The 23952-nt window shown below is 41.4% G+C and overlaps 1 long non-coding RNA gene across 7 annotated transcripts in view; it reads right to left on the bottom strand.

Annotated features, from left to right (window-relative positions):
• Positions 1-21211: 21211 nt before the first annotated feature.
• Positions 21212-23952, bottom strand: part of LOC140635166 (uncharacterized) — a 337126-nt gene continuing 334385 nt past the window's right edge. For 6 of the 7 annotated variants that reach the window (XR_012032491.1, XR_012032492.1, XR_012032494.1 and 3 more), the window contains one exon: positions 21212-21312. This is a non-coding gene — a long non-coding RNA (uncharacterized lncRNA). Of the gene's footprint in view, positions 21313-21799; positions 21890-23952 lie in introns of those variants that run through there. The other variant, XR_012032490.1, reaches the window with a different exon arrangement.

The following is a 23952-nucleotide window of genomic DNA, read 5'->3' as shown; positions in this document are numbered from 1 at the left end:
TGTGCTTATGATCAAACATATATTTTACATTTGGGGCTTTTTATTATAATGACACATTTTAATGAAATAATATTTAAACAGATAAAATATGAATACAAAAGAAATATAATTATTTCTTTCTTCCATTTGTGGAAACTAAAGTAAAAAAGATTTGATGAAGGCAACTTGTAAGAAACAAAACACAATTCCTGTTGAATTAGACTGAGACTTTAGTTGTGGAGAAAAAAACTAATGAAACTCCTAAATGACTCTGGATTTGGTTTGCCTTCTGAATACCCTTACACTCCCTGCATGCCCCGTGATAATTCCCTGCTCTGCTTGCTCAGTCTCAGTGACTATTCCTTGGCTTGGGTTTCTAGTACTTCATTGTCCCAGGCCCTAACCTGAAAGTTGGCCTGCTTGTCTGGAATATTCACACACTCTGTTGTGTCATGCTCCTGCTCTGACTGCCCTTTGAATGCCTCATCCCACCACCCACTCCTCTGCTGGTAGATGGATTCCACGTGAAATGTCTCTAAGAGCCACTACTATTTTGATTTTCTTGAAATATCACCAGTCCTGAAGTTCCCTACTAATGAAAAAAAATTTTACCAGACTGGGCCCTTTGCATGTGAATTCTGAGCCAAATACGGAATGGAGTACCTACAGCCCTTTGGAGAGCAGATGCAGGACTCCCTGTACCCTTCTGTCATCCAGCTAGGTTGATACCTTACCCTACCATCTCTCTTGCTTCTCCTCACTCTCCATCTCTCTTGCTGTGGAGGACTCAGCATGACTTGCCTTTGTAACCCATGTAGTGGTAGTTAGCAGCTGTTAAATTATTTGTGATGAATTGGTTGATCTCATTTCATAAGCCCCACAAGCACGTAATACACAGGACAGTCACCCTGAATGGTAGGAAGAGAGGGAAAGCAGAGGTGAACTGCAGCTTGAGAATGAGTCAGAGAGAAAGCCTGAGGGAGGTCATGCCCTGAGGCAGCTTGTGGTGTTTTGAGGGCCAAAAGGTGGGGAATTGTGGGGTCTGCAGCTGATGGTGGCTATAAAAGAGAAAGCCAGAACCATTAGAATCAACCATCCTTATGACTAACTCTAGGGTACGTGAGTGTTAACATTCCCCGTTAATAAGGAGACAAAGAAAAAGAAGAAAGGATGAACATATGGAAAAAACAGCAGGGAAAACACAGTGATTCTTTCCTCACAAGGAGCTGAAAAATTAATTGTACGAGGTGGGCGTATCGTTAAGAAAATAGTAAGAGAACTTTATGGAAAGTGTCAGTGAGGTCAGTGATAGGAGATGAAGGGACTTTATAATCACCCTAGATCCTCATGGACATTGAAGTCAGGAATAAGAGTTTAGGAACCATACAGAGTGCAATTATGTGTGATACTAATGGAAAAGAAAAAGCAATCTTTTGGGGGTGATTCACACAGTGAGTAATTGACTCTGGGTTTGGATTGTAATTGCAGCAATGGCACCTCTGGACAAAATGATGAGGCTTTAGGGGCTGCAATCAGGCAGGTCCTGGATCCAGCAGCTTCCTAGGGGATCCAGTGGAGTTCTAAAGGGTGGAGCCTCGCCCTGTCCTTATCTGCCCCCCTGAACCAGCAACCTAAAAGCTGAACTCCCTGACACCCAGCCTCACAAAGGCAAATTACCACAAGAATGAATAGAGGCAAATCCACCTAGTGGGATTGATTGAAACAGTCCTCTCTGTGTGTTTGATGGGGTTGGGGGAGTATTCACAGCAGCTCAAGAATTCATGGAATCCTATGGGTAACCATAATCTGTGCTTAAAGATGGCTGTGTTCCTTGCTACCCTCTGAAAGCCCCATTTACCTACTTAGTACCCTGGCTTACAATATTCTCCCTTCTGAAATGCACTATCTTCCTCCAACATCCTGTTTCCAATGTTAAGTGCAACGACCTCTCCTTCAGTAGGCTTCTCTCAGCTACTCTGAACCACAGAGCCCCTCTCTTCCCTGGTTGTCTACAGTCCTTGGGGTCTAGTAAACAGCAGCACTCTCATTGATTACAGTTTGAGTCTTATCACCCTAAAAGATCATATAAGCTTCTTAAAAGCCAGAGTCATATCCCCAACAATATCCAGCACAGACTAGAGGCATTAATTGCCTAGTGAATACGTATTGATCAATTGATTATTTAACTCACTTAACACTTTCACATTACTTGGCTTAGGCATTTGATGGTTAGGAAAAATTCAGTGGAAGTCAAACCAATTTAACTCTAATTAATGAGGAATAGAAATGAGACAAATGGCTTCTTTGGAGCAATAAAAATAGACCTGAAAAAGTAGAATAACCAGTCACATAAAAAGGATATTAAACCTTACCAGTAGCCAAGAAAGTGTATTTTGAAAAAAATAATGAAATATTTTTCATATCAATTTTAGAAGCAGAAAAAAATAATACTGGTGTGGGGGAAATGGGCACATATTATATACCTTGGTGATGAGAATCCAATGGCTTTTTATCAAAATTAACAATTCTAGGGATCCCTGGGTGGCGCAGCGGTTTGGCGCCTGCCTTTGGCCCAGGGCGTGATCCCAGAGACCCGGGATCGAATCCCACGTCGGGCTCCCGGTGCATGGAGCCTGCTTCTCCCTCTGCCTGTGTCTCTGCCTCTCTCTCTTTCTCTCTCTCTCTCTCTCTCTGTGTGTGTGACTATCATAAATAAATAAAAATTAAAAAAAAAAGATTTCAAAAAAAAAACAATTCTACTTTTATGAACCTGTCATACATAAAAACACGTATTTGGTCCAAAATTGTAGATATCAAGATGTTTTTTGCCCTAAGGAAAAAGTGAAAATGACTTAAGTGCCCATCAGTAACATACTGCTTAAATAAATACTGAGCTGTCCATAGTATAGAACACTGTGGAACCAAAATGAATGAATGCGGCTGACAAGGAAGGATCATCAAGGTACATGTGTAAGCAATAAATTAAGCAACTCATTAGAAGTATATATAGAGATGATTCCATTTTGGTTTAGAATTTCTATGGATGTGCGCATATACATGAATATGTATCTGTATCTACATATGTAAATGCATAAAAAGAGAGCTGGAAAAATCCACGACAAAGTGTTGATAGCAGTGAGCACCCTCCAGAGGAACAGAATTAGATGGGAGGGAAACTGAAGAAGTTCTCTGTATGCTTCCACAAAACACAGAGTTGAATGCAAGAGAGAAGACTAGACTCAGGGGACTTTAGCACAACCCTTGGGAAGGGTTTTCTCCACAGGCACTACGTCAAGGACAGTTTGCCCAACTGTGGTTGATCTTCTGCTTTAGCCAGCCATTGGTGCCACATCAGGGAAGGGTGAGTTCACGTTGCCCAGGGGACACCACTGCTTTCCCTCCCCTGTGATGCTGTTCCCCCCATTCCATGCTTCCTTCCTAGTCCTCTTTCGGGGTCCTTTGTGCTACCTCAGGCTACGCTGATCTCACCCCCACAGAACTCCAAAGGCATACATCTGCATCAATCAATTGACAATTAATTATGATTTTGTGACTTTGGAGGAGTAACTTTCACAGGAGCTACTGAGCAATTCCACATTGTAATGTTTACAGCCTTTTTTGTGTGTGGAACAAGTAACCTAAATACAGACATTCATTCTCTCCTCCCCTCACCACCCCCTGCCTTTGTTCCCTATTTTCTTGATTGCCATCCCCTCATATTCTGGGAATGCTCCACTCAGGGCAAGAATGTAAAGCACTCATTTAGGTGAGAAGTGTGGACCCTTCTCTCTCCAGGCTTGCTGGAGTACTGTCCCTACCAATGTACTGGGCAACGTGGCACTGTTTTAATTAACGTAAAAGTCCTCTCTGGTGGACCTCTTGGCAAAAGAGGAATCAAACACCAGCCTGTGACAAACTGAACTTGGCAAATTAGTCTCACAGCTCAGCTAGAGTTATGGAACTGGGTGAAAAAGAAATGCCATAATAACAAGAGTCCCATTTCAAGTGTTAGTTTTAAGTATTGTGCCTCCGAGTTTATAAAACCAGGAAAATAGCTCTTGTGCATGAAACACTTTGAATCCATTACTCGGTCTCACCCCAGAGAAAGGTCAGACCATCCAGAATCACAGCTGGTCCCAGGGCAGAATGGCCCCTGTTCAGCAGGACTGTTCCCTAGGGCTTCTGATTGCTGTGCCCTTGGAAGGGAAGAGGGGCTGATAAAGATTCTCCAAGTCCACTGGGTCTTCTCTGTTTCCTGTTCTCTCTGCTCTTACTTAGCTGTCTTCGTTCCCAACCTCCCCCAACTCCTAGAATTTCATAATAGATGCACAATACATTTTTAATGAATTAAATTAACATTTTGGCAACATTACAGAAATAAAAGCTCTGCCTCTGGCTAAATGTGAAATAAAAAGAGTTAATGCCTAAAATTTAGGAACTATAAGAGAGAGGAGAGAGAGAGATAGGAGAGGAGAAAAAGGTTCGATTTGAATTGGGGAAGCCCATAGTTAAAAAGCAAAAGATAACAGAAAGATAGGCATGAGGAAGATCATAAAGGGTTATATATCCACAACTGAGATATCTGAATTTATCATTCAAAGAGCCACTGAAGGGTTTAAAATAGGGAAATGACATGACCAAAGATTTGTTTTAGAAAACCGCTCGATAGCAGTGTAGATGTTAGATTGGGGGTTAAAAACTTCAGCAAAAGAACCAGCTCAGAGATGATTACAGTGCCCCCCCCCTGCTCCCAATGAGAGCCTGTGCTAAAGTATGGCCAAGGGGTTGCATATGAGGGGCGATTTGGAAGATGCTGGATAGACTTCTAGGGGTTGGAGCCTAGAGGCTACAGAGCAGGTAGGAAGCCTCATAAGATGGCAGCTTAGAAACTAGATGGATGATGGTCATGCATGGGGACAGAAAGTCCAAGGATTTTTTTGGATGGGGAATAAGAGGGATTCTGTTTGGGACATGGTAATTTTGAGGTGCTACGTGGGAACTGCAAGAAGACATAAGGCAGGACATTGAAAGTATAAGCCTGGAGCTCCATTGAGTAGACTGTGCTGAGTTTAGGGATATAGGGTCATGGATAAAGAGATAGACCTGAAGCCCCAAAAGTAATGAGATCATCTTACAGGTGAGTTGAGTAAGAGAAGAGTGACAGTGTAACTCCTAAGATCACTCAATTTAAAAAATCAGGTAAAAAAAAAAGTCCCTTTTGACTTTTCATTTCATCTCTCTTATTTAATTTAAATGTAATTAATGTCCTAGATTTCTTTACATCTGAATCACCTCCCCTTTCAAAGTGCCCCCTCTACTTCATGACTAAATATGTTTCTTAATCTCACTTCTTTTCTTTTCTGCCAACACCACACATTCTTTTTCTTTGTGCCTCCTCTGGCTTTACATTAAAAATGTAAATGAATAATTCCTTTTTCTATGGAATATTTGCATGTCCAGGGGTTGGAGTGGAGGACCTCTGAGTCTGAAGAGGACAAGACAAGAAGTCAGTCTGATTGCTTAGAAATTGGTATCAAATAAGATACAATTCTCCACCTTGATCCCCCTCTGGTGGTATTTTAGAATCTATAGCCAAGACTTTCTGGATTGTAGAGGTTCTAGTATGTCTACATCAACGGTTCCTCATCCCAAGAAGCTGCAATCTCAAGTGTTTTACATGCGATTAAGGCTTTTAAAATAATTTGAACACATTCTGTAGATAAATGGGTGCCAATTCACCTGAATCTGTAATACTAGAATCACAAACGCTAAGGAAGTAGAGAAATAAAACATTTTACTGTAAGAATTCCAGATGTTTTCCCACACATTCAGAAGACACCCAAGCAAGTCTCTTTCCAAAAATCTACCTGAGGCCAAGCCAGGGCTGAAACACAAGATTGGAGTATAATATCAAACCTGCCCATGCCGAGTTCCAGCAAAATAACCTGGAAACCTCCTGTCTGTCTCTCTGCTTCTCCAGCTGGGACTGAGGGTAAGTGCATCAGAAAGTAGCGGGAATCTCAATGTACTAGAATCAAAGACTTGACCCTCAGGTGGGTGGAGGAGGTGGAAAGCTGTAGCTGCAGGAACACGGTTGGCTCTTCTCTGCTCAGGTGTAGGAGAAGGAGTGTTTCCACAGGAGAGCAGAAATGTGAGACCCAGATGTCAAGAGCAAGGAGAGGACCCGGCTGGAAATCTAAACAGACGGTGAAATGGACGATGGAGAACAAGGAAAAACGAGAAGGGCAACTGCTTGAGAAAGCACATGGAAATTGAGTTTGCTTAATAGTGGGAAAGAAACACATTTTCTAGTAAAGAGATGTGAGGAATTTTCATCAATTGAGGATGGGAGGATGAAAAGGAGTCGAGGACCAGCCAGTGTTGGACAGTACCCAGGCCTGTGGGAGGAAGATGGAGAGAGGAGGCTGGTTCAGGGTGGAGCCCAACGCGTGGCCTTGGCCTCACCAACCACCCCTCCACCCCCCACGCCCCTCCCCGGGGAGCAGCCCAGGTTCTGCCAGCCGGCAACCGGGTTTGCCCTTCAGCAGCCGCTAAATCCCTCTCTGGATCTGCCTGTCAATCACTCCCCTGCAGGAGCCCCACGGTGGGAGAACCATCCTTCCCAAGGCGCTCCTTCTATTATCCCCGGCTAAACCTGCCTCCGCCGTAGGGATGCACGCAGATTGCTCACATTAAGAAGCAAATTGATTATGAACTGAGTTTTGTCTACCAACAATTTTTAATATGTAATCTTGTCATGAGTGAACGAAAGTCATTAATAATACAGTAAGCAAAATGTGCTACAGTTAACCTTAAATTATAACTTACAAAGAGCATTCTTGCAGTTTCTTCTTTGATTTATGAGCTCAGTTTATTCTATGCAAATTCATGCACAGTTTCTAATAAGAGGGAGGAGGAAAGATAAAGGAGCTTTGAATATTTTATAAGCTTTTTCCACTTACCTTAATTTAGAATTATGAGGCTGAATATGTAAGTAGAGAATAATTACCTATTACTAGTCTCCCACATAGTTTATCTATTTCAGCTCTGAACATCCTGAGCAATGCAAAGCATAACTGTTTTACTACCTGTACCACTGTGAATATGTTAATTAGGCTTCCTTCAGCATTACTTGTTGCTGACACATGAGAAGATAGACATTGTAATATAACCAGACAGTCCTGCACTGTTGTTTAATATCCCTTTTTAAAATAATATCCCGGATGTTCAATATTTCATTCATTGGACATAGTTAAAGTGAACTTTTCAAGGAGGTTTGTGCCCTGGGAAATTCCCTTGCCTTTCTGCTCCCATTGCTGCATTCTTTGAGCTCCTGGGACTAAGGACTTAAGTGAAGGGAGTTGTACTGAAAGAGAGGAAATTGATGGCCCGACAGGCAAGGGCTCACTATGGGAGCGGCGTGGCTGTCTTCACCCTCCTCTCCAGCACAGCAACCCCTCTTCTACACCAGATCCACCCTTTTGACTCCCCACTCACCACCCACAGGCTCAGGGGCTTCGGTCACATCGATGTCAGGGTGAAGTGGGGAAATAAACAGAAAAAAAAACTGAGCATTTAGGTGGCCTGGCAAAATGAATGGATGAGGTTAATGATGCCTCCAGGTACAAAAATGGCTCCTCGATTGTTAACTGACCTCAGGAAAAGAAAATGCCTTTCAGAGGTCACTAGACCTTGACTGGGGTCAATAGGAGAACTTGGTGACTAGTAGAACGTTAGGCAGTGAGGTGATTGCCAGGGAGAGGCAGTAGATTCTCTCAAGCACTCCCCAGGTGTGGGCTTAGGAACAGCAGCCTGAGCCAGGTGACAACTGGCAGTTCCCAGGCTTCAGAAGCCATACACACTCTTCCAAGGAAGTCTGGCGAGGGTGGCTTTATTTTTAAGAAATCTGGACCTGAGAGGAATATTGAAACTGACCAGCCCATTTAATTTAGGAAATAGGATGAAATGGATGGCCAGCTCTTCAGTGCCCGTACTCACAAATGGATTCAGAGTCCAGGAAGGAGGTACTGGCCTCGGCTGCTTATCCTCTGAGGCAGCCACAGTACCCGTGTGAGGGGATACAGGATCTCAGATTTGTTTTGTCTTCTTAGATTACCAACAGAAACTCTTAAGCACTCAGTGATGCGCTGAATTATCTGAAAAATAACATAGATTGAGAGTGAACTGTCCTTTGCATTAGTTAGGGCTCAAGGCAAATGTGGTGCTGTGGTTTCCTCTTCTATCACAGTAAATGCTGATCAAATTTAAGAGAAGGAGCAGGCAGTTTCCAATAAAGAGAGAGAAAAGGGTTTTTCTTTCTATCATTGGATTTTGTGATAATTAGCACTTCATATTGTATTACAGTGATGGTGTCAGACCAACAGCCAAACAGAATTAATGAGTTAAATATCCATCAGCAAGAAGCTTCAGGTCTGATTAAAGGTACTGCAGGTGTGTGTGTGTGTGTGTGTGTGTGTGTGTGTGTGTGTATTTCTTTTTTTTTTTTTTCATGGTGGTCATTGTATTGAATTGTCAGAGAGACCACCATACTATTAGCATCAATTATCAATGAGTCAGGAAAATTATAATCTCTCTCTTGATCACTGGAGGAAAATTTCAGAGAATAATAATTGGTATAATAAGAAGAAAGGGCACACTGAAATACAAATTTAAAACCTACCTTTAAGACAATAAAAAAATAAAACTCCCTCTTTAGTGCCTGATATAAGTGCATAAATGAATGAAGCAGGCCTCAAATCATTCATTCCTGTCCAACTGCTGCTTCAAAATAACCAAGTGGTTTTGTGACATAAGCGTTTTCATTAATGAGTTAATTCTGGGGAATATAAAATTTACCAATGTTTACCAAGCAGCAGGCACTCTGTTATATACACATTGTTCATTTAATCCTTACGTCAGCCCCATGAGTATGTTTTATTATTCTAATTTCAGGTGAAGAAATGCAACATCCAGTAGAACTACCCACCCTTTATTCTAACAACTAATATTTATCAAACACCTTCACTGAGCACAAATTAAGAAGACTATTATCAGAAGGAGGAAATACCACCCCTACCAAAAAGGAGGTTTGAATGAAGTTACAGTCATAAAGAAAAATGTGAGAGGAAATAGATAAAAAAAAAAAACCCTAAAAACAGAAGAGGGAAATAATGCTATGGCACAATGTAATATCAGAGCTGTCACAATGCATTATATAGTTGATTGTCAAATGAGTGGCAGAGATAGAAACTGCTATTAGTTTAGAAAAGAAAGAGAAAATTGTGGTCTAAAGTGGTCTGAGAAGATTGAAGTAGAGAAGAGAGTTGACCTTAGTCAGGAGTGATGAGCAAGATTTGGATACAACAAGAAGGTCGGTAGGACACGACAGGGCACTTCAGACAGGGACTGGGAAAGAAACATCTGAGAGATGCAAGCACGAGTTCTGTTTGGGAGGCGAAGAGCCATCCAGTCAGGTTGGAGAGGAGGGCTGACACAATAGACACTGAGTAGTAAGACAGAAGAAGCAAGTTGGTCTGTGTAGTAGGCTCTTAAGAAGGAGAGAGAAGAATCTCCAGTATATTCTTTTAGAAAAATTGAACTATCCTCATTTTATTCAAATCTATTGTTGGCACCTGCTTGCAGTTAATTGCCCTAATTGATCATCAATCATATGGACCAGTAGTCTTGTACTTTGCTTCTCAAATAGCATTCTCCATCACTAATATTATGGTCACATAGAATGCTTTCAGAATGTGTATTTAGCACAAATACAGTGATCTCCAACAGTTTCTGGCCATATACACCTATCAGGAAAAAAAATTGAGTTTGCTTTCCCCATATAAGTAAATAGATAGATAAACATACATATATATACATATATACATACTATAAATTAATTTGTTGCATTCATTATAAAACTTACATTAAAATATAAATTAAAAATGAGAAATAAATAAAATCCACATTTGCATTTTTATTTTATTTATTTATTTATTTATTTATTTATTTATTTATTTTTTATTTATGATAGTCACACAGAGAGAGAGAGAGAGAGAGGCAGAGACACAGGCAGAGGGAGAAGCAGGCTCCATGCACCGGGAGCCCGATGTGGGATTCGATCCCGGGTCTCCAGGATCGCGCCCTGGGCCAAAGGCAGGCGCCAAACCGCTGCACCACCCAGGGATCCCTGCATTTTTTATGTAATCACAATTTAATGTCAACCTTTTGCTGAAATTGAAAACATTATTCATAGTAATATTTTCAGAGCAAGCTTTGAGCCTGAATATGTTTCACATTTCAGAAAGTCTTGGTTTAATACATTGTGATAGAACAATTGTAAAGTCCGGCACTGATTTCAGTTTATTTTGATCCTGGTTTTCATGGCTTCTCTAACTGTTAGAGGTACCTCATGAAGACACACAATGCCCATGGATGAAGGCACAATTGGTTCTGCTGACTAGTCATGAATTCACTTTTCAATCCTATGTACCCAAAAAGCAAAACCATTTGTTGGAATTTTGCTAGTCAATTTCTAGCTTATCTAAAGTCAAGCAGGTTAGAAAAATTTTCCTGACATTTTCAATGTGCTTTCACATATGAGAACTTTAATCATCATTTTTCACAAGACTATCACACAGAGATGGAAACATTTCTAACACCCATTTTCAGGGGCACCTGGGTGGCTGAGTGGTTGAGCATCTGCCTTTGGCTCAGGGCATGATCCCAGGGTCCTGGGATGGAGTCCTGTATCAAGCTCTTTGCAGGGAGCCTGCTTCTCCCTCTGCCTATGTCTCTGCCTCTCTCTGTGTGTCTCTCATGAATAAATAAATAAAATCTTTTTAAAAACCACCCATTTTCAGAGGGCACTGGCTTTCCCACTCATTGACTGACCTTTCTTTACATCTGATTGGACTGTCCTTATTTTTATCTGGCAATGGGGCTAAGGAAGAATGAGGAAGAGAAGTGTTAGTGCCACCATGCCCTAATAAGGCATTTCTCTGGGGCTTGTATGGTTAGCATTATCCTCATCCACAGTTTTCTCACAGGATTATTATAAGTTACTTCTCTAGAAGAGGGGCAGTTTCATTAAAAGAAGATAATAAACCCACAAATCCCTTTACCTGGGCATATGTAAACTAAAAGAATAAAGAAGTGATGGCATACCACCAAACCTTCTGTGCTACAGAATCCTTACCCTCCTTTCTGGACACTTTAAGGTCACTGTGAGTCATGTGACTCTGGCTTAAGAACTGAAGAGGGCTTCCAAGCAAATTAAAAATTAAATGTTAGAAATTTAATCCTTTTATAAATAATACAAGTTCTACTATTCTCTTCCCACACCTTAGTGGAGCATATTATTCATCCTCTAATTGTGGATGTCACTCTAGAAATAATTGTTCTGTACTTGTTTTGAGTGCATAGCATCTAAAAGCAAAGGAGTTTGTGACTTTACCCAAGAATTATAGTCATTTTGTGCTGATGCCCACATCAGAAGCACGTCTCTACATGCACAGTCCCTGGGCCCACTAGGGGATGGTTATGTGTCAGGAATTCACAAGTATGCACAGATAAGTCAGAATCTCAAATGAGATTTCTGATACATTTTCCCTGCCTACTTCTCCTCCATCCACAAACTTAGCCCTATATCTTACCCTTACTATTCATTCAATTTATATTTTATAATTAAATGTAATCCAAAGTGCCTTCCTATAGTAATGGGACAGTTAAATAAATGACACATAAACAAACCAATGTAGAGATGCGACTTGCTTAAATGTCATTGAAGGGAACCCTTGCCTAAATATCTCCCCTAAAGATGCAATACAATGTCAGAAATGTCCACACACATTTCCCTGTTACTCTTAACAGGCCCTTTTCATTATGTACTTCTAGTTGGGATATGAGCTTTGTGTACTTGAAGTAATAGTGCATAAAACATTATGTTAAAATCATATTATTAATATCAATAGAATGGTCTATAATTTAGAATTTAATTATGAAGCTTAAGCTCTAAATGCCATAGAATCAGAATGAGAAGAGATGAGAATGGGCTGGAGAAGCAAGGGGTGCTTTCCTGGAGGAAGGCAAATTACTCTGGACTTTGAGAGATGAGTAGGACTTTCTAACGCAGGGACAGAGGTTCCAAGCAGGCAGAGTAGCAACTGTGCATGATCCAGGCATGTGCAGGGCTGATGAGAGGTCTACTGTGTCAGGATTGGACTCATGAGTCCAGTGAGTGTGTTCACATGGGCCTCTTCTCCTAAAGGTATCTGCAGTGCCTATTTCAGATGAAAATACCTTCATGGAAGTGACAGCCCTGTCAATTGAATTTTCATATCTTCCCATTAAACAATAAGAATGTGATTGGAATGTTACATATATGAGGCAGTTTTTGAAACCTCTGAAGATAATTGTTAGTTACTGCAGTAAATATGTGCCCTTCGTGTGACTTTCCCCCCAAAAGTTCCCCAATCTGGTGGGTTTGCAGTTCTTGGCTCTATTATCATGTTCCATTAAAATGAAAATATGGAGTAACTTCAAGGGGCCCAAGAGGTGGGGCAGAAAATAAATGAATGCATGATGTTCTCATTGCTATTTAACATCCCAGAACTGGAAGGAATGAGGTTAATGGACTGCCTCAGTACATATGCAACCTTCCTCATTTTGGATGGTTCTCTGGCACCTTTGATTACCCACTGAAGGAATGCAGCCTCTTCTGGAGGCTAACAGCATCTCAGAGGTATCTTTTCCTGCCATGTGATGAAGCCGTAATTTTTGCACATAAAAAACTCACCCCCACTCTCTTCTCAGTTTTAAAAATGGTCTAGTAGTTTTTGTCTTGCCTCTGCATGTCTGTAAGCATGTCAATCACACTCCATGTTTTCCAGGGTAGTCTCTATGTCCTGTAACCTGTGCCATCATAAAACCAGGTACAACATATGTAGGCTGAGAAAATATGGCCAATGCACTTAAGGGAAACTGCCTCCAATGTGTTCAAAGAAATAAATTTCATTTTACCACTAACATAAACCCACATCTAGACCTACACATCCCCAGTCATAACAGGCCCCTCTGCTTGTCACTTCTGCCCACACATCATGCATGGGCTCAGAATCACTCTACACTGTGCTCTCTTCCTTGATAACATTTCTCAAGAATCAACTCAGAACTTCTTAGACAGACCAACACATCCAGGTTTCTCCCTTTGCTCTTTCAGTTGAATCCTTTCTGTGACTCACTTGCCTTCACTCTTAAGTAAGACCTATAATTTATTATTCTTTAAGCATTTATTTCTGCCTCTACCCTATTGCATGCATTCTGAACGCACATGCAAATTTTAGTCTGTTTAGTTCACAGTTCTATGGATCAAGGATACTTCTGAGATGATGCAAAAGAAGGTATGGAAGGGTTAAGTACTAGCTCAAGATCCCACAGCTAATAAATGTCAGAGTCAGGTTCCAACCAAGCTGCTGACTCTGGAGTTCAAGCCTTTTACTTACTTTTACTATTCTATATGTCCCTAAACTAATTTATGATCTAGTTGGTGAAACAAAAACATTCTGAGAACAGAAAATAGTTAAGTGCTATGGTGTGCAGTTTAATTATAACTACATAAAAATTCAAGGAACTGGGTGTTCATCAAAAGTGGAATGGCCAGAAGTTTTCTGGAGAAGGCAGGGCCTGGGTGGCCTTAAGTGCCAATTGAGAGAAGCCACCACTCTAGGTAGAAAATTGACCTTCAGTGGTCCTGCAGTGCAAAAGAACTAATGAGGAACAGGAAGGAGTGCTGACGACCAGCAGTGATCTAATGGACCTTATATGTGATTTTAGGGGAAACATAAGCCTCATGAGACCTTGGTGGAAAGTTCAAGAACATGTCCTAAATGGAGGAGTGTTGTGATAAAAAATAATCATATTCTGATTATCAACTTCTTTATCCTCTAAAAAGAGTACTTTCTATCTACTGAGCTAAAGGGACCTTGCCAGGTACTATGTAAAGTGTGAAGCTATGTGAAACATGGTCCTCAACTTTGAGAAAGTACATCTTAGTAAGAGGATTAAAGCATGAAGGCAAAGATCCACAGTAGAAGGCAGTTGTGTTGGGCATCCCTGGATCATCACCAGGCTGCAGAATTTCAGAGAAAAGTGAGATCCCTTCCTGTGGAGCAGGTTGGAAAGGACATTCTGTAGCAATAGCGCTAGGCTTGAGTCTTAGATGGCAAGTAGACTTCTTATATACTGAGTTGAGTGATGATAGCATTCTGGGTAGAAGAAGAGTGGTGACTGTATTCACATGTGCCTTTTTATAGAGATTTGGGAATGGGTAGGTTGGGTGTAAAAACAAAGAGGCATTTCCTCAAATTATATTCCCAGAAACACTAGAATCTCAAGATGTTAAATTAAAAAAAAAAACATTATTTCTATTTTTTATTTATGTGTATGCACTCACACATCTGTAAGCCTGTGTTCATGTTTGGGTATGTGTGTGCACATGCATGTATGTGTATGTGTTGGGCAAATACTGAAGAGTTGGAAAACCGAGGGTTTGAGTAATGCAGATAATGGCCACGGGGTAAGTTGAGGACAGACTGTAGAAGTCCTTGGAAAGATCATGAACAGAGAGGTGACATGGAACTAGCAGCACATAAAAACCCACCTGGGTGAGAGACTAAAAGAAGAAAAAGCTGCTGTTTAAAACACTTGTTGAGTTTTCTAGATAGGATACAACCAAAGGTTTGTTTTCACATGTAAGTCTTACTAGAAAGGTGATGCAAAGTTGTATATGTATGTTTTAATTCATTTTTAAAACCCCATCTTCACTTGTCTTTCCCTTTTAACTTAAATGTATTACATGGAACAGAGTTGCATTTTAATGGTCATTTCCTAGAAAACAGATATTCTGAGAATTCCAATTTCTCTAAGACTGGAGGCAGTGAGACACCCTCTAGAGATGTTGGAAGCCAGGTGAGAGGTGACTGGTTTCTGCTGTGGTGGTACAGGGCCCCAACTCAGAGCGGCTCCAACGATGTGCAGCGCCAGGACCTAAACCTAAGAGAACATCTTGTTCTTTGGACTTCTCATTCACAGCTGGTTCTCAAGATTATCTCATTTTCCTCTCCCAGAGCCATTAATGCTATCACCCTGAATGCCGGTTAAAGGGCATCCCTTGCATGACTTGGCATGGTTCCCAGATATGTATTTCATCCAAAATATAGAGACCAAATTACCAATAAAGAAATTATGAGTGACTGCCGCTGCTCTGTCTCTGTCATCCCGCTCCACAGTTGAATACTCTTCATTGTTAGAGACTCGTTTTTTCCTGCAATTCAGCTTAAATTTTCCCTCACTTGGCTTCCTCCCATCACTCCTAATTACAGACTAATAAAGCCTTTGGATTACTGTGAGCAATTTTCATCCCTCCCTTCTCCCACCTCAACTTTCCTCCAGAAGTTTCCTGAACCTACTGGATTGTACTGAATGAGTGGTGACTGAATCACAAATTTATTCCATGGAATTACAATCTGGGGTTTGAGGTTGTATGCTCAAGGCTTGTTCTCTAATCTTATTCATATTCCTTACTTCTAGCTTTCAGAAAATATCCACTATAAAGGCTGTCTGAGATGAAGACTGCCTGGAACAGAGTGGAAGGCACAGATATGGATCTGTGGAAGGTGCTTGTAGGCCAAATTTCAATGAAAAGGAATAATCTTCTGAATGAGTAAACCCAATCATTCAGCTTCAAGCCAGCCTTTCTGCCTACACTGGCTGAAGGGCCATTGCTTGACATCTACTGGAGGGCCCTGCTTTTTCTAGCCCCCTAAAGAATCCAATTCACATTTTATTCCCTCACCAGTCCCTAGCCCCCTCCAACTTACATACTTGATGAGTTTGCTTCCCCCTCAAGATCAGACTACCCCATGTAATCAAATATTGAGGGGGTGCTTAGGAATAGCACACATTATTAACTGTGTGATCCTGGGTAAGTTACTGTATATCTCTATATATTTCTTTTGTAGTTTCAGGGAAATAGTTCATAAAAAAAGATTTATCAAAGTGCAATATAGTAAAGAATATGATAATTTCAAATCAAGTGCTATTAATATTCATTGGAAAAATATTCATTGGGACAAGAGTTCAAAAGAAAGAAAGCCAGGGACTGAGGTATTAAAAAAGGACTACTTTAAGATGAAAAGGGACCTTAGACAGACCTCCAAGAATGAGCAGAATTTAGTAACTGGAGACCCTGAAATAGAAGATTCCAAGTAAGTGAGCACCATAAACAAAGACTTATCTTTCTTAAAGAATAAGGCCTTAATTAGCATTGCCCTTTCCCCCTCATTTTATGTGTACATCTGCAATTGTTAAGATGTAAAATCCAACCCAAAACCTTATAAAGTTTTGTGAATCAGCCCAAGTAATTTGAGAATAAAGGTCTACTATTACCTGCCCTATCTACACTTCAGGATTTCAGAATATAATAATCCCAACCTCCTATCCCTGCCTCTACCACCACCATTATCTGCTCCTCTACCCTCCTAATCTCACTCACCTCTAAATCATAAAGGCCTGCTTAAATTATATTTTGTAGAATGGATAACTAGAGAGAAATGGAGTTGGTTTTATTAATGACCCCAGATTGGGGGCAATGACATGGGCCTCCCAGTGCCATGAAAATCAATCAGAATGGCCTGACTCTGGGGACATTCCGACTGGTTTGCAGACACCTCAGGATGACAGAGAAGACGAGGTGAAAGCCCTCCCATTGGCTACCTCTGGCCTGGAAATCAAACATGATTTATCTACATTAGTGGGCTTCATCTTTGTCTTATTATCCCAGCCACAGCTTGCGACCCAGGCCGACTCTTCTGCCTTTTAATAAACAGATTTAATAGGACTGATAGTTTGGCAATTTGTAGAGTAAATTAGATTTAATTTGGCCTGAATGCCACTGATTTCTCATATTGTTCAAAACAATCTTATCCAGGGCTGCATGTCATCCCAACACGTTCTCAACTGATACAGCTGAAAACAGCCAACTGACAGACTTAAATGAGTGGATGTGCTCTCATGAGGCTATGGCCTCTCCTTTGCTTCATGTGACTTAATTCACTTAGAAACAAAGCCCGGTATGGGTATAATGACTATGATGATAACAAAACCAGTAACAATTCATTGTGTCACCATTATTAGGCGTCTTCGCAGAATAAGATAGACATAGAGTCCCTTTACACGTAAAATATCAATATATTTGGTATTTTGCATAGAAATAATTCTAACATGTAATATCAAGGTTCAATTCCTCTTAAACAGAAGACACAAAACACAATTTTACATTTCCTTGACAACTGGGAGCTGATATGAGAATCATTTGTTATACTATACTGGAGAGCAGGGTGTCACTCAGGCCTGTGTAGCTGACCATCTGCCTCTCAACTAAATAGCCCCCATCTTGCATCTTGACTTCCAGTCTTCCCTTTGCCTCTTCCCTCACAAGCAGCTATCATTCTTCAGCATTGTGGGGACTCTGCAAGTCACAACCTTCCCTCACCTCTAGAGTACTCATTAGCTCTGATCACCAAAAAGTGTTGGCCGTGGTGGCATTGAACTTTCTGGCTCCTTTGGGGTTGGAGCATGTGGACTGAGCCTGTCAATTTCATCACCAGTATAAGACCCCCATGAAGTTTTCCCTCTGCCATCATGACTGGCAGCATTCCAGAAGGTGGCTGCTTTGTCAATTTGGGTTCTAAAGCAGAGACCCAAGCCAACTTATGATAACAGCAGAAGGACAGAAGTATGTACTAAATCATCAGGAGTTTAAGTTTGTATGTTAGTGCAGCATAACCCTACCTATCCTAGGAGATTTATTTTCCCCACTTTCTAATTTGAACATTCTAATATGGTCTAGACATGGACATAAGATAACCAACCCTTTCTTTAAATGCACAAAAAAAAATGCCATAAATAACCTTTTGGTGGGCTCTCATCTATAGGCAAAAATGCATTAACTGCATCAAATGTATGGGTTTTATTGTTGGTGTTTAGAATTCCTATTTTTTAAATTATATACCATTTGGGGCAAAACCATATAGAAGGTGAGTGTCTTTTTCACTAAAAATAATGTTCTGTGGCTTCCATGATGGAAGCAAGCCAATGTAATCAACCTGTCCCTAGGTAGCTGGCTGGTCACCCTGGGGAATGGTGCCATGTCAGTGTTGGTTTTTGCTGCTGGCAGATTGGGCACTCAGCAGTGGCTGTAACCAGTTCATCCTTGGTGAGTGGCAGTACATGTTGCTGACCCCACATATACCTTCCATCCCAGCCATCATGGCCACTTTGCTGATAAACATATTAGGAAATGACAGGAGTGGCTATGGAAGGAGGCTGACTGGTATCCACAGAACAGCCTATTCTATCTACATGATTTTTTATAATCCTGTTCTATTGGGTCACCCTTTGGTGAGCATTCACACAGGACACAAATATCTTCACCCCATGTGCTCATCTTGATTAGCCTATCTACATGCCTCTTCCCCAGACCCTCTTGTCATTAATTTTCCACTCTTGTTCTTTCCAAGTCCTTGATCAGTCACCAAAGCCACTCATGGTCTATGAGATGGTAAAGATATGCAATTCTTGCCATCTTCACTAGGCACTGGGCACTGTCCAATGTCCAATGTCCTGCCACTGGGAAGATTTACCTTCACTATTGTCTATAGAATCATCCAGAATGGGGCTATAGTGCAGCAGCAATGCAGTTGTTAATGGTGAGTGCACACCATGTAGAACCATTTGTAAAATCAAGCCTAATATTTTCTTCAGCTAACTTATCATAGGGAGTTCCCTATAAGGCCATAGTTTCAGAGAAAGAAAATGGTGTAGCAACAATAGGGGCCATGGGCATCTGGGCCACCTCTTCATGCAACATACTTGTACTTTCAGGGCTTGCTTAAGCCCAATCTCATATATATCACTTCCATTTGATGATGGAGAACACCTGTCCATGCTCAACTTCTTGAGTTGGTGGGTCATACAACACTAATTTGTGATGGGCAGCTCAAGTCACACAGTAACTCAATGGCCCATAATCATATGTTTCTCTACTAATAAAGCCCAGTAGCAGCCAAAGCTGTATATCAAAAGAAGAACAATTGTATGAAGACATAAAGTAGTTTTACTCCAAAATCTGAGTTTATTCTGTGATTCAGCTGCAAGGGCTTGCCAGAGACAGCATCTGTATCTGTCATTGACACTTCAGGCACCATTGGATCTGCTGGATCATATGGCCCAAGGATCAGAATAGCTTGCATGATAGTCTGAACCTGTTGGAAAGCCAGCTCTTATCTGAACTCACCCAAAATTAGCATATTTTCATGATACTTAGAAAATGGGTTGGAGAAGCACACTCAAATGAGGTATATATTTCCTCAAAAATCCAAAGATGCTTCCTAAGCACTGTACCTCTTTCTCAGTGGTGCAAGGGTCAGATACAGCAACTTGCCCTTCCGCTGTGGAAGAGATATCTTAACGTGCTCCAGAGCACTGGACACAGAGATTTCATCATGGCAGGGGACCCTAGAATTTTTGTAGGATTTATTTCCCATTCCCTACTATGTAAGTGTCTTACTAGGGTCTACAGAGTAGTTGCTACTTCTTGACTGCTAGATCCAATCAGCATAATACTATCCATGTAATAGACCAGTGTGGTGTCTTGTGGAATGGAAAGACAATCAAGGTCCTTGCCAGCTATATTATACTGTAGGACTTGACAGCAAGAACAAGCTAGAATGCACCAGCATGGGCTGGAGCGTAGGAAGATGTTCTGAAATTTGTGTGAGTTCTTATTGGCTCTGACCTTGAGGGTATCCTAAAGAGGCCAGGACCTTTGTCTCACAGATGAACCTACATACCTGGCTTAGGACTCAGAGGAAGCTGGATCAGTTGCATAACCAGCTATTGTTCAGAACTACAAGTGAGTCAACAGAAAGTAACAATGTATATGAGATACTAAATGACTTCTGTTTCCCTTTGGCCCAACACATCTCCCCTAAGAATCCCCTTCATGGCACACCCTAATGAGAAACATGCAGGAAATGGAATTCAGCCTAGCTAAATTGAAACATTATAAATCCATCACAACCTATAATCATATATTCTGAGTGTATACTTTCTTTTCACATGAGTTGAACAAAAAGGGATACATGGTACATAGCAGATCCATCTTTTCTAAGGCACCATCATTTCAGGATGTAAACTTTGCCTCTCTTACAGTCTTGAGAGGCCAACTCTCTGTTACACTTTGGGCTGAGCCTGGTTCTTAGGCCCCATGGTGCAAACCAAGTTCTCACTCTCCATCACAAATGGTGTATACTGGGCAGCCCTCAGCAGTTTAGTGCCACCTTCAGCCCAGGGCCTGATCCTGGAGACCTGGGATCAAGTCCCACTTCGGGCTCCCTGCATGGAGCCTGCTTCTCCCTCTGCCTGTGTCTCTGTCTCTCTCTCTCTCTCTCTCTCTCTCTCTCTCTCTGTGTGTGTGTGTGTGTGTGTGTCTCATGAATAAATAAATAAAATCTTAAAAAAAAAAAAAAACATGGTGCATACTAATACCACCAGCAAAGGACTATGAGGAAGTAAATAGTCTCTGGAGTTCTGAACTGTAGAAAATAGCCTAAGAGCAGCATCACAGTGCTATACCAGGTATAAGCTTCATGCTATTAACGAAAGAAAGAAAGAGAAAGTAAGAAAGAAGAAAGAAAGAAAGAAAGAAAGAAAGAAAGAAAGAAAGAAAGAAAGAAAGAAGAAAGAAAGAAAGAAAGAAAGAAAGAAAGAAAGAAAGAAAGAAAGAAAGAAAAAAAGAAAGAAGAAAGAAAGAAAGAAAGAAAGAAAGAAAGAAAGAAAGAAAGAAAGAAAGAAAGAAAGAAAGAAAGGAAAGGAGGGAAAGAAGAGGAAGAGGAGAAGAAGGAGGGAAGGGAAAATGAAAAAAGAAAGAAAAAGCAAAAGAGATGGAAGGAAGACAGGAAGGGCAGGAGGGAGGGATGGAAAGATAGTGGGGAAAAAAGGAAAGATAAAACTGCTTATATAGGATTCTGGCCAGTTATCTTCCAGTTACCCAAGCAAGAGCAGGATCTTAGGTGATTAGGTGGGGGTTTTTTTGTTTTTTTTCTTTTTCTTTTTTGTCTTTAAACTTATTTTATCCCACCAAAGAATCTCTCAAGACTGAAAAATTTGAAAATATGACACACAGTGTTTTTTATGATGGGATAGTCTTCATCGGCAACATATCAATCAACTCCATGGGGAGCCATCCTTGAAACTTGAAGTGGATGACTTTAGACCCTGTAAAAGGAAATACAGATTGCAGATAAGGAGATAAGGCAAGCTAGCGTCTGGAGTCCTCTAAGACTGGCTCTCAAGCAAAAGTGCTTGTTCTCTTCCAGCTATACTACTGACCAGCTCTTTAATCTTGAGGAAATCCCTGTCCCGCTCTGGGTCTTGGACTCAATATATGAAAACTGTGTCCCTTCTCATTCCTGCCCAGTGACCCCATCAGAGACCAAAGAGAGTGAGTAAAGATTCAGGAGAAGGTCAGTGGAAAGAAAATCCAAACCCATGACAGAGCTCAGGAGCTCCTGAGGGTTTTCCTTCACTAGCAGCATTCATGCTCAGAATGATGACCCAAGGTCATCCAGAGAAGTGCAAGGTATTCTCCTCCTTCTCTTTTCTGAAGATAAAAATATAATTAGAACAATATATTAAATATAATGAAAAAAATTCCAAGAAAATATGTTTAATTTTTTTTTTTAATTTAGAACAAAATTCAGTTTGGATGTTTAAAAGTACATAGGGTTCAGGTATCTAGAAGATTCAGCACTGCAGACTCCTTTAGCTCTCAGGATTCCAGAATGTGGAGGCACTGTAAGGAATAAATCAGAACAACCTTCTTTTGTCATCGCTTTGAGATGACTCATCACCATTATTTTAAATACCAACTGCTGTCTTGTGTAAGGAGGCAGTGATATCTGTAGGGACTGTGGCAAGCTACCTAATGTCAGACCTGGAGGGGACCCTAGGTGATCACCTTTTCCAGATGAACTTCTGAGGCCACAGAGGTGAGGCCACTTGCCCCAGGTGGTCCAGGGGGATCTATGGCCTCCTGAACCAGGGCCAGGACCTGGGTGCCAGGCCAGTGCTCTTGCTGGTACCTAGAACCCAGGTGGTGGTGCTTCTCAGCTCCTCCCATTACTCCAGACACTCTCAACACTTTGACAAACCCAACCTTTCAATGTGTCCTCTGCCTGTTTCCCATCTCTGGGAGAAATCTCTAGAAGAGATGGTATCCATGGGGAAAAAGGGGCTCCATCTCAGGAAAGTGGACAAGGTGCAGTCTTGCATTTTCCATTCCTGGAAAAGAAGATAAGAGTCCCCCTGCCTCCTAAGGACTGAGGGGCTTCTGCTTTATCACCATTACTTTGGTCACAACTCTAAACTGGACTCTTTTTCTACTCTCCAATGGCTTTCTGCTGAGTTTGTGCTGTTAGGTGTAGCTCCCAAAGACTGCTTTGTCTAAGGAGGAGGAAGTGTGGGCAGAAAACTAACATTGGAGATGATTAAAATAAAGGCTGTGTCTTCATTCATTTTTCCTTTGTCCTTCCTCTCCCTTCTTCCTGCAGGTGTGTGTGTGTGTGTGTGTGTGTGTGTGTGTATTTCTACAGAAAATTAAGATCTGAAAGAGACTCTCTCCAGGAGGAACTCACAGACTCAGATCCATGAAACACAGAAACATAAATGTATGTCCTAGCAAGGTGAATGCCAAAAGGACTTTTCCAGGTAGGATGTGGCAGCAGATAAGGAGAATCAGTATGTACCAGAACACTGGTAGATGGCACTTGAGCTGATATGAGACGCAAAGAACAAAAAGAGAAAGAGAGAGAGAGAAGGAGGAGGAGGAGGAGCATCCCAGCAACAATTACAGTTAAGACTCTCTAAGGGAACATCTCACCTACTCTGCACTGTGACTCAGGAGTGGATTACTGCCACGATCCCCTCCTGTGGATAAGGGAACTGAGGCACCTCTCCACAGCAGTCTGCCCAAGGTCACAGAGTGCACACAGAGCCAGCAGAGCAGGACAAACTCTGGCAGTTTGACTTTGGCTCTTCACCACCCTGTACAAATTCCAGGCTGAGAGGTGGGTGAGGGTAGAATGGAGCAGAGTGCAGAAGGGCAGGATGGAGAGCAACCAGGGTCAAATATCCCCAGACTCTCAGGGAAGCCCAGCCCTCTCCACACTGGCTGCTTTGCCTTAGCCTGATCTGCCCCCTCTGTTTATGGCTCAGCCCCACCCAACTGTCAGCATGGGGAGCAGATGCTCACTTAATCCTCCGGATTAGCTCCAGATCATGGAGAATAATCAGCAGTCGGCCAAGGTGCGAGGCAGGTGGTACCTTGCATGCACACATTTCTATATCCAGTTTCCTAAATGTAATGCGGATACCCAGTTCTATCCCTAGGTTTTTCTCCGTAATACATAGAAGCAGAAAGCTGAGACAAGTCTGCCAAAACTTCCAGCTATTATAAATGACAAAGGAGATAATGTCTTGTTATTTGGAAAATGCTTTGAAATCCATAAGTGAACAACGCAATGTGGATCTCAATCTCTCTCTCTTTCTCTCTCTTTTTTTTCTCTCTCTCTCTCAGAGAGACAGAGACAGATACAGATGGAAGAGAGAGAGATATATAGACTTAAAGTATAACAACTCAATTTTTGACGTATGGAATATATGTACCCATATACATATCCACTATATCCTTAAATGTGGAAAGGAATAATTAGCGTTCTAGCGAACCAAATATGCAGCTGAGAGAGATGTAGACACCATTAGATGCCTGGGGTCCCTAACAAGCTGTGTGACCCAGGGTAAGGGAATAGCAGCCTTACTCTTCATCTAAAGATGGGTGGAGCAGTGCCTGCCCTTCCT

Source organism: Canis lupus, chromosome 6 (genome assembly GCF_048164855.1).
Source record: "Canis lupus baileyi chromosome 6, mCanLup2.hap1, whole genome shotgun sequence".
Lineage (NCBI taxonomy): Eukaryota > Metazoa > Chordata > Mammalia > Carnivora > Canidae > Canis > Canis lupus.
Note: the sequence above shows the minus strand (reverse complement) of the source record. Positions and strands in the feature narration are given on the sequence as shown.